At 43.7% G+C, this 12,372-nt stretch overlaps 1 protein-coding gene across 1 annotated transcript in view; it reads left to right on the forward strand.

Annotated features, from left to right (window-relative positions):
• Nucleotides 1-12,372, forward strand: part of ATP6V0A2 (ATPase H+ transporting V0 subunit a2) — a 721,136-nt gene that overhangs the window by 169,634 nt on the left and 539,130 nt on the right. The gene's annotated exons all lie outside the window — the stretch shown is intronic.

The following is a 12,372-nucleotide window of genomic DNA, read 5'->3' on the forward strand; positions in this document are numbered from 1 at the left end:
CTTCAAATGTGGTGTGCCGCTTAGCAAGTATAAATGCTGATGGCTTAATGATAATCACATCTTTCATTGTATAGTGCGAATGATGTGCTGCATGTTGAAAAGGAGATGTTCAGAGAATTTGGTCATTCTCCTTTGTTTTCTTGAGTAGTCAAATGGGGAAGGTCGTGAAAAAGGGATAGTGTAAGAGATGCATGGAAATACCTCTTGTAGGTGTTAAATGCTGAATATGTACAATTGCATAATGGTACTAATAGGCCCGTAAAAGGAAAGGGACATCTACAAAAGTAGTGCAAGTGATAGCTAGGAAAGCCATTAGTACTCTAAGGGAAGATATAAAATGTGGTAAAACAGCTCTGAGGATCTGAGTGTTTATTATTTAAGCACATTGACTAAGGTGGAAAGAAAGGATGATGTGACACTTTAAGTGGCAAACTGCTTAGGATATTAACTGTGGACTCAAGACTAGAGTGGTAGACTTGTAATAGTGGACCTATACATAGTTATGAGTTTGGTGCTGTACAACACAGAGGGAATTAAAAACCACTTTGTTAATCCCAATCAATCAAGAAGGAATGTTGTAATGGGCTGTGAAACATAAGCCATATGAGGAAAAGAGTGAACTAAGAAAGGGGGCGAAAGAAAAAGCTGGTTCATCCAGAATAGGATGGGTCGCTGCAAATGCTGTGGTAAAAATAATCTGTTTGAAAACTGGAAGGCCAATAATGTAGGGGAACACTTGCCGTCTAAGTATTTAAACCTCATGCTGTTTGCGAACAATTTTGAGCTTTGTCTGGCAGGCACCTCCCATAAAGGTGTGGCTATATAGCCCCATTACATTTTACAATGTGCTTAGAAGCCTGATGACATCAGATGCTGAATGTCAAGAGAAGGCCATACATGAATTCTGTTCAACTCATCTCTGTCCACCACATCTCAGATGACCTAAAACACAGGAAGACAAATGGGCTAGGGCATCATGCACAGAGTGAAGAATGAGACCTAAATTATGTTTCTTGGCACCCTTGGGGCAAACCAGCGTGAGCTTTGAATACAAATGTTCGGATCATGCAGAAAACAAAGAGAGTAGACTGCTTGGAAAATGCTTTGTGCACCAAAGGAGATTTAACATTCGGAAGGAATAATCATAACCTATTGGATCTTTTGAGTAAACATTAGTTTAGACATGGCAAGGGGCATCAACAAGTTGAACTGTTGTTCAGAAATCAGTGAGAAATTGCATCATAATAAATGCATTGCCTAAACAGAGGCTCAGAGGAGAGGTTGTAGCATTTTTTTGTGCAGAGCAATATTTGGCCCTCTTTTCTTCTGACTTCTTAACACAGTGCCTCTTTCAAAGTCCCTGGTATTTGGAATGAGCACTGTGACCTAGTTTATTTGCACAGGAAATGTCTATAGCTGTTTAGCATCTCAATGGGAATGTTTGGCAATTGTGATGAATGTGGCCGAGAGGGATGCACTACTGTTAACTATGTTGGTGGTGATGTGGTCTATCCTGTGGCAACCTGGTCACTGGGAAAAGTCTGTAAGTGGATTCAATTCAACACTACAGCTAAGTCAATGCCTAGCCTGGGATGCCCCAGGAAACCCTTATTGATATATTTTTATGTCCAGTTTGTTTACTCTGGATGACAACCCTTATATAACATCCCTCTCTTAGAATCCCCCTGACCCCACTGAGCCAAGAAGTAGGTTTGTTTTGCAAATTAAAAGGTTTATTTGAAAATTAAACAATATATATATATATATATATCACACTTTTATAATAAATTAATGTTTGATAGCAAACTTGTGAAGATGATAGTGATCAACAATGGATAATGTTACAGTGGTACACTCTTTTGGATGGCTTAGAAGTGATATAGAGAGGATAAAGTAGCTGAGAATGCTTTTATGGCTTCAAGGACAATGCAGTGATGAATGAAAATGCAGTACAGAAAATAAACTTGATGTGACTTCAACAAAAGACAATGTAATCACTTTTCTTTGACAGTTCACGCCCCCCCTCCCTTATGCAATGTAAAGAGATGGAAGGAAAGCACACAGTTCTCAGGAATGCAATCAAATATAATTCAGTTCCCCTCTAGCAAGCTTAGAGGAAAACAGGTAGGAGTTTTAAACACAGGCAATATACTTTGATGTGGTTGCAATTAAGTGAAAAATATGCTAAAAGGCTTTCAATTCCCTATAGGGGGTTCAGGGTAGTTGATAGACACTTTGAATCAGTTCAAGCCAGCCCTATCAGTGATTCAGGGATGGTTATTAAGTTGAAAACAGAGTTCAGGGATGGAAGCAAAAACAAATATTTTTACCCGTGGCTAAAATGAAGCAAAATGTCAAATCGCTGCAATTTAGTCGCGTGCGTCGAGAGCAATTACGGAGGCACTATAAGGAGTAGGAAGTCGGTTCCAGGTTCGTTGGGAAGCCTAGAACCTTAGCTTTACGATGAAAGTTCAATCTCGTTCCTAGCACAAACGGTTCAGGAGATACGGCCGATTTAAAGGTAATCCGTAGTTTTTCGGATTTCAAATTTTAAAGCTCAGAATGACAGTTTTCAGTTTTAAAGATGACAGAATGACACGATTCTAGGAGGCAGTTCTAATAGGCTAAAATAGTTTGGATTAGATTATTTTAAACTAAGAGATTGGTTTTGGTACAGTGCTAGCTGGGTACTCACACTAGATTTTGGACAGGAATGCGACTTCGTCACCGATCGGGTCAGGATTGGCTGGACTTCTGCTAGCGTTCTTCACAGCGATCTGGTCCCTGGGTCTCCGGTTCTGTTATCGGTTCTGCCAGCGGTTCCGGATACAGCGGTCTCTGGTTCTGCTGGTCTGGATCAAGTGGATTCTTAGCAAGCAGCAAACCGCACAGCCCGGCGGTTGAATAGTTTGCAAATGATTTTTGAGGCCTGCTGAAGAGAACTCAGCTTGTGGGTTAGCCTCTCTGCTACAAGTTCTGAAGTAAAGTTCTGGATCCCTGGAGTTCTGGATTTGAAGTCTGGAATCTCCCGGCAAAGCGTCCCGCAAGAAAGTGGAAAGTGAATGTCCCCACCTGGGTTCCAATGGCTCTTTTTATGCGTTTAGAAAGTGGGTGGGTCGGCTCATTCTGCATGCCCAACCCTCTCAACTTATCATTGGCCAGTTCCTCCTCTCTTCCTTGATTGGGGGAACTGGGTTGTGAGTCAGAGTGATGAGGTAGGTTTTATGGTCAGAGGAACCGCCCCTTGTCAAATTGCACACAAATCTATTTCTGACCCAAATACATATTTATCGATGTACCATTTTTCTAATATTATACGTCCAGTTAACATATTTTCTGTAGCACCAAACCATCTGATCCCTGTCTTTGTAAGATGTCGTGTCCACTTATGACAGAATTCTGCCCTTTTCATCCAGATCACAACCTCTAAACCTTTCTAGATTTTACACAAATGTGCACCAGGGATATGGGTTTCAGATGATAAAGTGTCAGATTTTTAACATGCATACATTTGGAGTAACAACCTTTTTTTCTGCTACTATCCCCAAGAACATACAACAGGGTCCTAGCACCTCTTAAAATGTGCACAGAAAAAATCACAAGAATGATGATGTTATTTCTATAATTTTTACAAGTCCGCACTATGAATTATCCATCTTTTTAAAATCATGCTCTGGCCCCAAAAGGGTGTGGTTTTCCAAAGCACATGGTGGAATTTCTGGTTTATCCACTTCCCCCAAGCTCAGCTTGCTCTCACAGGCACTGCCCCTCCCAGTTTATCCCAAGAAGAAGCCATTTACGTCCCCCCTAATATAACATTTGCCTGAGCCAGGGACAGTGCTTTGTTTAGTTTCCTGTAGTCCCCATGTGCCACTTCCCTAATTCAATCAGAGAGGTGTCATCTCCTTTTGGCAGGGGCAGCAGGATGCAGCCAGGCCTGGGAACACAGCTGCCGAATTCCCTCTCCTGTCGGGGGTAGTTGTCAGGCAGAATCCAGTTTCATTAAGCCAGGCTTCAGCTAAATGTCACTTTTGTTCCCAGTTTTTCTTCATTCAAATCAAACTCGCAATTTTTGCACATGCAGCTAGAATGCTGATTCTAAGTTCAAAACTATGACATTTAACAGTTGCAACCTATGTTACACTCAAAGTAGGTCACTCATTTATTTGAAACATTTCGATTTTAGTGGCTTTCTGTCCATTTAACTTAAGCTGCTGACATCCACAGCTCAGCCAGTTTTGTTTTAAACATTGTTTTGGGCTCTTCATCTTCCTAGATTTTGTATGCACATAAGAATACATTCTGCCAAATGTCTGCTGGTGTTCATTGAGATTTTTTAATATCTTGTGATGTTTAAAATAGGCATTTTTAGCTTGCATTCCGGGAAACAAAGGTGATTTTAAAGCGCTTTTTTTAGCCAACCGGCACTGCTGTTTTTCCTTTGGCGCACATTTCACTCATGGCACTCCTGGCCCATCATGCTTGCACTGGTGGGTGGCAGGTCAGGGAACCACTTTGCTGTGCGCAAAACTGCACGGTTCTCTAGGATTCTTGCGCAAATGTGGGCTTTTCCGCCCTCTTGGATTTCCTAAACCCACAGCACCAAATATTGCAGCATAATAATCCAAACGTGGGTCAGGACACCCAACAAGTCCCACTCTGGGTGACAGTCAAAACTGAAGGTCGATGGTTGTGAGGGATATGAATGGGGTATGGCTATATGTGGGCCCAAGCCTACTGTGCCTAGACACCCAAGCTACACATCACTGATGATGGTCTGTGAAGGCATCATGAAGTAAGTGTTGTGCTTTTACCTGGCCATATAGGGGAACACCTCTGACTTACCTGTCCCCGGCCCTTCCTGCACAATGAACTGTTGGACTCAGACAGGCAAAAATAAGGCACAAAACGGCCAATAACTGTCATTATAAAAGGCTTGTTATCGGCCGTTTATTTTCCAAACCCAGGTATAGAATATAAAACACCAAGTAAACATATAGTTGGTTATACAAGAAGATAGAAAAAAAGCATCTTCACTGTCAATGCTGCTGCAGAAGACACCTTTGTCTTGGCCACCACGACACTGCTTAGTCCCAAAGCAGGTAGGCAAAGAAAGCACACGCAATAACGGGATCTGGAGCGGAGCGTCCTCCCAACCAGCGCGACTACATCACCCAGGGATCCAAGTTCTGACTGACTTTTTTTGGCTTACAAGCCTCTTCTCTTTATGGGGGCATATCTCCGCCTCTTTCAGTTATGGCTGCCCTCAGCCGAAAAGCAGATCACAAGTAAAAGTGGCGAAGGGTGGAAAAAACCAGCCAGAAGTGGATAAACCCAGCTTTCCTCTCCTTGCATTAATTCCCAGGACACCTTATCACTGCACCTGCATTGCGCTCCGACTCCCTTTTCCGTTAGCCGTTCAGCGGACAATACCATAGCTATTCTCCACAGTAAGTCCATTCGGCAACAATATTTACATGACCTTGCTTTGCCTTTGCTACCAAGCTGCATGTCTACTCCGCTGAGCTTACGAAAAACATAGGCTTTATTACAGTGATGGGAGGTGAATGTCCAAGATGGATGCGCACCAGCACCATGTTATTTTAGGTCAGATCTTCGTATGAACATTACACTCCACCCCTTGGACAATTAACTACCATAACTTGACGGAGGAGGAGTAGGAGGCTCCCACAACCGCCAAACCATACTCCATAAATGCGGAATACAAGAAGCGCAACAACAAAGACCTACTACCAACGTAGAAACACCAAAAATCCAAGCAAGGGCCACCTGCCGACCCTCAGGAACCCACACAAATAATTCCTCCCACCAACTACCAACCCTGTTTTGTGTAACTTGGGCCGCCAATTCTTTCAGTGTTTTAATATGCTTTTCAATGGAATGAGAATGGTCTCCCAAATCAAATCAACACATGCCTTCCATTGTCTCGCAACCCAAGTTATGTTTTAAGAACAACTGATCTATTGCCGCTCTGTTTTGCAAAATAGCTTTCCGAAAATTTCTATTATCTAGTAACGGCTCAGTCAGAGCTTGTGAAGTCTCATTGACTACAAGGCATGCTAGCTTAATCATAGTTTTATAAGCCCGAGCAGCTAATCCCCAAATCGCAATTATAGAAATCGCTAATGCCAACACTGCAGCCTCAGAAAGCAAATGCCCTTCCGAATTAGTCGGGCGAAAGAGCAGTATAGGAAGCAGCACGTATAGATAGCCTAACCATAGGTTGCAAAGGGAACATCATTAAACCGACAGGGGCCACCCGAAATGTTAGCAGGAAATATGAGTAAGTAATGTTACCACATGAAAATAGCCAACCTGGGGGAAGTTTTACATGGTTCAGGTGACTAGCAGTGGAAACAGAGTGAAGTTACATTACATATTATTCAATTCATCAATATAAACACTCTGGGATCTTGCACACAAGTGCAGCTCGAAATACGTTTGCTTTCCGTCCATGTTTAAACTCAACTGTTGACATTTTCCAATATGGGAGGGATCTCAAGTCATTTGATAACATACGTACGCGGGAGTGATGTCATGAATCATAATGCGGGTCATGTTTCTCCATTTATGGGGGTAGTGTCTGCACAAAACTTGCAATATTCATAAACCGAAAAGGAACTTCTTACATTTGAAGTTTCAACTAAGGAATCATTATGCAGGACCCCAAATATGTTTTTCGAAATCGGGGCAGGATCTGAATAGCCACAAGGCATGTCAAAATCAAATCTGCAGAACTGTGCACGTCCGGCAAACAGAAATGTGAGAGATTAAAAACATGCCGGGCCAAATACACTCAATCATTTTCCGGTTGCCTAAGAATGGCTGAATAGCCATGATGAGAAAAGGATGTAGCGATTCCAGAAGGGAGCGAGTGGAGTATTCGGTCGCTGCCCCCGTTGTTTCCTTAATGCACAACAATAAGCTGCAAGGTATGCATCCTCCGGTGCAAAGCGAGTAGCCGGTATATCAGTCTTCATCCAGATCCCCGTTTCCAGCTGGAGAATAGAGACATCCGCCACATCCTGTGACATGTCCCCGGACCCTCCCGAAAACACTCCCATCCTGCCTCACACAAGCACTCAGTATACTCAGGATCTAGGACAATAGAATTCAAAAGACAGAGTATCAGCGGGGTACATTATTCAGCAGATAACATTTGTCAGCAGGACACAAGAACATTTTCTTTTTCCTGGTTCCATCACAAGCATCACCTGATCCTCTCTGGCCGCAGTTACATCCTCCGGAGCAGGCGGCCCATTAGGTTTTTCAACCCATACTTCCGCACCTTGGGATCATTGCATCTGATGAGCCAAAACCCTTGTCCCCATGAATGGTTAATATCGTGGGTGGCTCTCCTTTCTGTACTGTAGGCAATTTGACAGATGCCAATATTACATGGGTCACTCGATCCCCTTTATGTATAGGCAGCATTTTTTCACCACTGAGAATTACCTCGATCACACCCTGGTAGTCTGCGTCCACAATTCCTCCTAACACTTGAATGCATTTTATGGCCAATCCTGATCTGGGAGCAATTAATCCCATATGTTCAGAAGGAATTTGTACCTCAATTCCCGTATCAATCACAGCAATGCCTCTTGGTTCAAGACAAATTTCTTCCCTTACATGCAAATCCACCCCATCAGAGGAGTGGCACGGTAAGGAGCTAATGCACCAGGAGATATTTCCCAGTATAGCAAAGTGTCCATTACTTTATTTGGTCTCATTTGTAGGGCTGGCGTTAACATGTGCATCAGCAGAGCTTCGCTGTTCGCAATGGGATGGTTATTAAAAATGTGCACAGCTTTTTGCACGCGTTCACGCCATTCCCTCAAAGAACCATCATCTGTTTTGCGTAGCTGAGCTTTCAACAATCCATTCATTCTCTCAATCTGCCCCGAAGCCTCAGGGTGGTAAGGGACGTGAAAAATCCATTCAATTCCTTTTTCCTGCCAATAGTCTAGCACCATTTACCCCTTAAAGTGGAATCCATTGTCGCTTTGAATTTGCAGAGGAATACCATGATATATAACCACATGATCCGGTAATTTAATTGTATTCAATTGGGTAGCTCTTTTACATGGTAATGCCATTAAGTAGCCGGAATAATTATCTACGATAGTGCCTGCATACTGACATCCCCTGGCAATGCGCATTGGACCAATATAGTCAGTTTGCCAAATTTGTCTAGGTAATTTCCCTCTCTTTAACGTGCCATGAATAGCTTTCTGTTTTTGATGCTGACACATAGGACATTGTAGGATAATCATTTTCACCATTTCTAACGGAATACTGATTCTCCTGTCTTGCGCCCACCTTATAGTATCCTTCTCTACGAGATGTCCACTCTTCTGGTGGGTCCATTTTGCAATTCCTTCCAAATCATCATCCTCAGCCCTCGCGTCCATGCTTGCAATTTCTGCATGTTCGTCTGCAACAGAATTGAACCATCGTTCTAATGAATCTGTTGCACAATGTGCATCCACATGATACACAGTTACTGTTGTTTGCATTAGCATTTCGGCAATATCTTGACGCAATTATTTTCCCCACACTTCATTTGCATGAATTTTCTCTGCATTCTTTTGCCAAGTCGGCGACCTCACCGCCAACCCATTCGCAAAGGACCATGAATCTGTGTAAATGTAACATCTACCAGGCGCCTCTTGCTTTAAAGCCAGATATACCGCATAGAGCTCTGTAAATTGGCTACTCTTCCCTTTTCCGGAAGTTGTCAATACCTTTTTCAATTTGGAATTGTATGTGACTGCTTTCCAATCTTGTTCAACGCCCACGTATTTAGCCGAACCATCAGTAAACCATGCATGTTCAACTTGTTCATTTGTTAATTTCTCCGCATGGGATCGCCCATTTAACCGGAGATTCATCAACAGTCAACACGCCCTCTGGCTCAAAATCTACTAGCGGCACTCCTGCCACTTGCTTATGTAATTTTGCCACACCACTCTCCCCGGTCTTGGCATGACCTTGTATGTACCATTTCCATTTAATGATACTGGCCTTCTGGGCATGACCTATTCAATGTGTTTTAGGGGAACTTAGTACCCATTTCATAATTGATATTTCAGATCGGATCAATACATCATGACCCACCGTCATCTGTTCGGTGTCTATCAGTGCCCAATAGCATGCTAACGGTTGTTTCTCAAATGGAGTACATCTGTTACCGGCATCGGGCAACTTCCGACTCCAAAATCGTAAAGGCACACATTTTCTATTCTGTTTCTGCCATAAACTCCAATTAGCATAAGCATCTTGTACTGATACATTCAACTCCACTTCCCCATCCCTTAATGACCATAAATCGAGTACTTTTTGGATGGTATCTTTGGCCAGTTGAAACACCATTTCTTGCTCTTCGGCCCATTCAAACATGAATTTTTTGCATGTAACTTTGTAAAGGAGTGCCAAGATCTGCCCCAAATGTGGGATATGTCTCCAAAATCCAAACAATCCAATAAACTGTAGTGCCTATTTTTTCGTTCTCACAGTTGTAAACTTGAGAATCCTTTGCTTGGCTTTTGGCACCATTTCACGATGTCCATTATGCCACTGTATTCCCAGAAAAATCTGTCTCTGCCGGGCCTTGTGTGTTGGCGTCATTAATTTCCCACCCCTCCTTACGTAAACCATCTCGGATAAGTTCCAAGTGTATTCGCATACTTTTCTTATCTTTACCGTGAATCAGAATATCGTCAATGTAATGTACGATCTGTACATCCGGTCTGCATGGAATTTTATCTAAATGTTCTGCGACCAGCCGGTGACAGATCGTTGGACTATGCATGTAGCCCATTGGTAAACATTTAAACGTATACTGCCTCCGATTCCAGGAAAATGCAAACAGTTCTTGGCATTCATCTGTAATGGGTCCGGTGAAGAAAGCATTGGCTAGGTCTTACACTGCATACCAAGTGCCTTCAAAGTTCTGCACATTTTCAACCAGTCACTGCATCTGGTACTGCCGGTACTAATGGAGGGGTATGTTTATTCAATACGTGAAAATCAACTGTCATTCTGTAGCTACCACCTGGTTTTTTGACAGGCCAAATCGTATTCTTCCAAGCCGTGGTTACAGGACATAACACAACAGCCTCAACATATCCTTTAATGGTTTCAGAGATTTCCTTCTGGCCCCCGGAAATTTGGTACTGCTTCATGGACACTCTTTTGGTGGCGATAGGAACCTGCACCGGGGGGCATATATTAGCTGTCCGACTATCATGGGTGTACAAGTGAAAACACTTTCTCCAAATCGGTATCGCTTACCTCCTAATTCTAGGGTCAACCCTTCCAAAATATCAAATACAATAATGTATTCGGAAAGGGGAGCAATCAATACTTGATAAGAGAGCTTTTTCTAATTACCTATTTTCATATCAACCTTGGTTTGGACTGCAGGGGTCTCCTGTAATCATAAAATGTCTTCCTTTTGAATCTGGAGGGATTCATGTGTATCAAGGAGGTCTCCACCCCAGTATCAATTAAGGCTCGAAACCTCTTGAATGTATCCCGATTGCCAAAATAATTTGTTTTACATGAGGTCGTCTGACCACCTTAATATGCGCTGTTGTTACTGGAGTTTGACCGTTATCCTATTCGTATTTAGAGTGTAAGTATTTGGAATGTTTTTCCACCGTTGCACTCACAATCTTTGTTAGGTCTGCATAAGTTGGTTGGGATGTGGCAGATTCAGTTGTACTCTCCTCATTTCCACTTTCTGGAGGTGGTCCAAAACGGATCCTCCTCCTTCTTTGATTTCAGTATTTCCTGTTGTTTCACTTGTTTGTAATGCTCTTTTCTATCTAGACCCCTTTTCTTGTATAATTGATCAATTTCTTGCATTTCAATCTCATCTATGTCCCCCTGCGGTACTCCATCTTTCAAGAGGGCTAGAAACATATCTTCGAGGGGATTGGGTCTTCCGACGTATTCCATATCTATGACAGTAATCACCACAGCTGTGCTGCTTCGGAAAATCTTTTGGAGTCTGTGTCCTGCGTCAATGACGTCGATACTCCGCCCTCGAGGACCTCCTCTGACGCCCAACGTCACTGGATGTTGTAAGTAGGATGCACGACGGCCGTAGCTTCAGTTCCGTTTTTTCCGCAAACGTGTTTGCTTCGGAGATCTCGGTGCGCCTCGACTCTTTGGAGTTTCTGTTCGGTTCTTCGAACCTGTTTGTTTGTGAAAGTTAAAGTCCTGTCATGATCTCTGCTTCCAAAAGATCAGGACTTGCCCGACTCCCTTGGAAGCAGACCCATAACCCCGGTTCCGAGTGCCAGCCAGTCCCAATTGGGACCTTTTGGACCCTGTCCTGGCGCCAGTGGCACCAGGCTCATAAAGATGCCCAGTCCCAGCGCTGGAAACGCCGGGCTCATAATGCTTGGGTGGACTTACCTGCAGCAGACCATGCTGCTTACTTACCTGCCAGTTGAACCCCTGATCCTCTTCTGTTTGGGACTACTTTTCCTGTTGGGTGGGGCAGGAGCCACTCCCTAGGTTCAGAACACTGGAACTCTTCTGGAAAGCAGGAACTCTTTTCTTACCTAGGCGTGGCTGTGGAAGGAGACACCTAAGCACTACAGGAGGCTATTTAAACCACACCCGATGGATGAATCTTGCTTTGCGTTATTCTGCATTCTCTGCAGCAGAACGCTCATCGTGTCTTCTGCTTCTGATCCTGGGCCTAAGGGAACAAAGGCTTACCATCCTGGAATCCAGTCTTCAGCAGCACCTGTAAAGACAAAGAAAGAACAGGTTAGCAGTACGGTCTTCAGTGGCAGCGCATCTCTTACCTGGTCCATCGGCTGTCACCAACGCCTCGCGCTGCATTCCGGCATCTGAAAGACAAAGGCTTACCTACTCTTCGCATGCTCCGGAGGTCTTTGCACTGCATTCCGGCATCTGAAAGACAAAAGCTTACCAGCTCTTCGCACGCTCCGGAGGCCTTCGGCGCTGCATCCCGCATCTGAAAGACAAAAGAAGGTGCGTTTAAAGACATTGGGCAACTTTATTACTCACGTGCCATTACTCCTTCCCACGCCGAATCCAGTGGGTATTCCAGCACCCTTCAGCTTCTCTAAAGCTCCGAACTTGTACCTGCAAGATAAAAGGGACAGTTAGTGCGCATCGTGAAGCAGGCTACAAGCGCTTACTTACGTGCTTCCAGGCGCTTCTATTCCTCACGCGGGTTCGATCCTCAACTCTCATCAGCCCGCCATCCGCCATCGCCGGAACCCTGCAAAACAAGAGATATCATTACAAAAGACTTTTAAGACATTTGAAGTGCCCAGAACTTACCGTTCGTGCAGTTAACGACGGACA

Source organism: Ambystoma mexicanum, chromosome 10 (assembly GCF_040938575.1).
Source record: "Ambystoma mexicanum isolate Mex_15411 chromosome 10, UKY_AmexF1_1, whole genome shotgun sequence".
Taxonomy (NCBI): Eukaryota; Metazoa; Chordata; class Amphibia; order Caudata; family Ambystomatidae; genus Ambystoma; species Ambystoma mexicanum.